Genomic DNA, 5,077 nt, shown 5'->3' with positions numbered 1-5,077 from the left:
TCCCCTCCCTTCCCCTCCCTCACCCGACTGCCACCTCATCCCCCTCCCTCAACGCACCCTCCTCCCCACTCTCGGTCCTCCCCCTCCCTCCCTTACCCCCCTCCCCCCCGCCCGGGCCCTCAGCTAGTGGCCAAGAGGCCAGAGGCCATTTCTCAAAATCAGTTTGCGGCCTCTTGGCATTGGGGGCCCGAGCGAGGAGGGGAGGGGGGTAAGGGGGGAGGAGGAGGGTCGAGAGTGAGGGAGGGGTGGTGTGGGAGGGGAAAGGGGATGGCAGGGAGGGGGAGAAGGGAGAGGGAGGGCTGAGAGTGAGGGAGGGGGATGTGGTGAGGGAGGGGGGTGCGATGAGGGCTAGGTGGGTGAGGGAGGGGGGAGGGGAGAGCCGAGGGTGGGGAGGCGAGGGGGGTGAGGGAAAGGGGGAGAGGGGACGGGAGGGAGAGAGGGATGGGGAATTTTATTTGAATGTGTTTGTTTAATTTTTTTTAAGTTTTTGTTTTTGATTTTTATTTTCTAAATTGTGTTTTTTTTTTGTTTATTTTAATTTTATTATTATTATTTTTTTTAATTTTTAATTTTTTAATTTTAATTATTTTTTTTAATTGTTTTGAATGTTTTTTGTTTTGTTTTTTTTTTATATAATTTTGTTTCTTAATATATGTATATATATATATATATATATATATATATATATATCCACGAGTTGAGCTCTGCAACCCTCGGCCCTGCAAATCGAGATCCGCATCCCCCGCGAGTTGCAGACAGCGAGCCCCCGCCCTCTGCTGGCCCGGCTCCTGCGATCCCGCCCGCTGGTGAGCCTCCTGCTTGCTGTGGTCTGCCTGCATGGATCGTTCAGCAGACTGATAGAGCCGCTCTCAGAGATTGTGACCATGGAGGGGCTGGGCACCCCTCATGCGCCTCTTCCGCCTCCTCCGCCATCCTCACCTTCTGAGGCTTTTAACAGGCTTTTGGCAGGACTGCCAAAGAAGAAAAACACTGAAGCTGCGAAGTTTGTCAAGAGATTGGACGATATACCGGTGATCTCCCTCCCTCCAGAAACCCCGATCCAAGTTGCCTTGTCACTAGCTGAAAGGGCTCTCATCGGCCAGTTCACCGGGCTATGGCCATCTCCAAAAACCACAGAAAGCTGGGTTAACAGAAATTGGGCACCTCTGATCAAAGAAAGCGTCACCTCTTACTTTCTGGGGAGAGGTTATTTCCTCTTCGAATTCACATCAAAAGAAGATAAAGACCTGATCTTCCAAAATGGCCCCTACTTCATGGGTCCTCAGGGTCTATATCTGAACAAATGGACTTCGGACTTTGACCCGGTAGTAGATGTGCCGAAAGCAGTCCCGGTGTGGGTCAGGCTCCCAAATCTCCCAGTGCACTGCTGGAACTGGGATTCGCTGAAACACATTGGAAACGCCCTGGGAAAATTCATAGATCGTGCGAACAACAAGGATCAATATGACTGTGCCAGGATATGTGTAGAAGTAGATATGGAGGTGGGACTACTAGAGGCCATCACAATAAAGGTCGGAAGCTGGACGCACATGCAGAAATTGGACTATGAGCAGCTACCCTTCAAATGTCGTGTTTACAGACATTTCGCCAGAGGTTGCCCATCTAACAAAGAGGCTGAGCAGGGAAAAGAGGATGGATGGAATCAAGTCAAGCGATCCAAAAATTACCCCAAGAATCAGACGCAAGGAGGCCCTAATGGAAAAGGAACCCAGCAAACCACTGCTCAGCAGATCCTCTCCAAATCCAATTCTGAAAACAAGTTTGATCCCCTGAGTTTGCATCCAGAGAGAACACAAGAGGGCGAAGCACAAAAGGAGGCAGAAGCAACACAGGAGACCGAAGCTCAACCCACAAGAAAAGGTACTCCCTCAGCCTCTCTCAAAGGAACAAGTGCTGAAGACCCAAAAGGCATGACCATAGAAGATGAAGAAGAAGAGCAGGAAATGGAAGAATCAGAAGAGGAAGGAGAAATAGGAGAGTCCCACACCCCGGTAAGAAGATCAACAAGAGGCCGGAAAACCGATAGGGAAAAAAGGGAGTAGGAGACTTACAAAAGAAACTTTAGGGAAGTCAACCAAACTTGGAGAAAATTCTAGCCTCAAAGCCAAAGATATTGAAAAATCCGCCCCAAGGCTCTAAGGGAGCCCATTAGAAGCATAAGTAATGAAAGTCATCTCCTGGAATTGTAGAGGGATGGGGAGCAAAGCTAAAGAAGAAGCCATCAAAAGTCTAATCAGGACAGAAACCCCAGATCTACTTCTCGTCCAGGAGACAAAGCTGGAAGCCATAGTCTTCCTTCAAACAAGCAAGAAACTTTGGAATAAAAGCGAAGCAAGAGCAATCTCCGCCCGGGGTGCCTCAGGAGGGATAGGCACTCTGTGGAATGCCAATAAATTTACAGTCCTATACGAGGCCAGGAATATCCATTGGTTGCTGCTGAAAATGCAGAACCTGGATACTAAGGAAACGTTCTGCCTTTTCAATGTTTACTCTCCAGTCAACGTTGGGGAAAAAAAGACTGTTGGGACTCTATAAGACATCAAGTAGATTTGACAAACCTGGAAAACATAATAATTGTTGGCGACCTCAACCTTACCCTGCACCCATCAGAAAAAAGGGGAGGCAACATAGTTAGAGATCCGGCTAGAGAATGGGTGGAGGACATAGTGCAAGACTGGGATTTGCTGGACATCAAACCCTCTTCAGGTAAGTACTCTTGGTCTAATAAAAGAGTGGGTCCTGGACACATTGCTGCCAGGTTAGATAGGTTTATCATTCAAAGTTCCTATCTGCTGCTAGGATTAGAGCCCAGAATGCATATTCTTGCCAACAACATCTCTGATCATAAGCCCATAAAGCTAGATCTCTTAGCTCATCATGATCTGGGCCCTATCCCATTTAGATTTAGCCCTCTTTGGGTAAAGGAGCCCGATTTCATGCAAACTGTCAAGGAATGTTGGAACCAACCAGTTAAAGGATCGCCATTCTATATTTGGGAGGAAAAGCTCAGAAGGGTGAAAGGAGCTCTAAAAAGATGGGCCAAAATGCTGTCCAATCCGGCCACAATAAGGAAAACCATTAAAGCTGCTCTTGTTTCTCATCAAAATGGTATGGAAAACGCAATGCCCACAAAGGATTTATTAGAACAAGAAACCCAGTTACAACAGCGATACCACAAAGCCTGCTTAGCTGAAGAAGAGTATTGGAGATTGAAATCCCGGAACCTCTGGCTTAAAGCAGGGGATAGGAACACTGCTTATTTTCACAAACAAGCCCAGGCAAGGAAATGTTTCAACACCATCTCAGAGATTAAAGAAGAGGGAGATATCCATAAGGATTTTGATCACATAAAGAGAGCTGCGTTTACCCATTTCCAGAACTTATATAGTGAAGACAAGGATCCAAGCCACTATCCTGAGCTGTTAGAAAATATACCCTCTGTAATTTCTCAGCGAAGTAATGAATCTCTTGAGGCCAAAGTCACTAAAGATGAGGTGAAAAAGGCTCTCTTCGACATGGACCCGGATAAGGCCCCTAGGCCGGATGGTTTCTCTGCTAGATTCCTCCAAGCTTGCTGGCCGATTATTGAAAAAGATCTGCTCAAAATGGTACAAAAATCCCAAAATATTCAGAAAATCGGAGGCAGTACTAATTCTACGTTTTTAGCACTCATTCCCAAGGAAAAAGGTGCCAATAACTTCAATAGATTTCGGCCGATCTCTCTATGTAATACAGGGTATAAATTAATCACCAAAGTAATTGCAAACAGATTGAAGTTTATCCTCCCCAAAATAATTCCAGAGAATCAAGGAGGCTTCATCCATGGTAGGCAGATCGTGGACAACTTTCTATTGGTACAGGAGGCAATTCACTCAAGTCTACTTCAAAAAGAGCAAGGTATGGTGATCAAACTTGATTTAGCAAATGATTTTGATCGAGTAAATCATAGCTTCCTTTTAAATGTTATGTGTAAGTTTGGCTTTGGAGCAAATTTCATTAATTGGATCCGGGCATGCATCTCGGAGCCATGGATAGCTCCTCTTGTTAATGGAAGAGCCACAGACTTCTTTAAAGCCTCGAGAGGACTCAGGCAGGGGTGCCCTCTATCCCCCCTGCTCTTTGTCATCCAGGCCTCAGCCCTCAGCTTCCTGCTAGATAAAAAGTTGCATGAACAAGAAATCAATGGACTGTGTATTGCAAGAGGGACCAAAAATATTAACCATGCTTTGTTTGCGGATGACACTTTGCTGTTGGGTCCTGCCTCTATTCCCTCTGCCACAAAGTTCAAAGAGGTCCTGGATGAGTTTAGTGAAGCTTCAGGCAGTGTTGTTAACAAGAGCAAATGTCATATTTTCAGTTGGAATACTACGCCTAGACTGCTATCTGCCATCTCCAGATGTTTGGGCTTTGAAGCTTCCACCTCCTGGTCTTCTTTTAAATACCTGGGCCTCCCAATATCTCACAAGAGACCAACTAGCAAAGAATGGCTCCCACAGTTAGAAAAATTCAAGGCAAAGATTCAAGCCTGGGGATATTCCTGGCTGAATACTGCAGGCAAAACAGTCTTAATAAAATCTGTCCTCAACAGCTTGCCTCTATTTCAATTCGCAGGGCTTCTCGCTCTGGCATCCATTCTAAACAAAATGGAGGAATACATAAGGAGGTTCTTCTGGAAGGGAGGGAAACAAAATGAAAAAAAGATCCCTCTTATTAGCTGGGATATCATCTCCAAGCTGTTGTGGGAAGGTGGCCTAAATTTCAAAAATCTTTGTCATCAGAACGTGGCAATGGCTACAAAAATCATTTGGAGGATCATTGCACCCAATCATGGCTGGACCCAAAAGGTGCTCTGGAAAAAATATTTCAGAGGTCCAAGATCCAGATGCTTAGAAAATGTGATTCATTTGCCAAACTCAACATTCCTCAAAATTTATGACAGATCTGCATCTCTCATCATCGCCCACTCTTACTGGATACTAGGCAACGGGAAAAAAATCAATATCTGGTCGGACAGAATCATGAACAAGGAGCCAATAGAAGTCAGAGCCTCCATTAA

The sequence above is a fragment of the Pinus tabuliformis genome, chromosome 1_1 (genome assembly GCF_031772625.1).
Source record: "Pinus tabuliformis cultivar Carrire ecotype Pingquan chromosome 1_1, CPIR1, whole genome shotgun sequence".
Taxonomy (NCBI): domain Eukaryota; kingdom Viridiplantae; phylum Streptophyta; class Pinopsida; order Pinales; family Pinaceae; genus Pinus; species Pinus tabuliformis.
The sequence above is the reverse complement of the archived record's forward strand: the minus strand, read 5'-3'. Positions refer to the sequence as shown.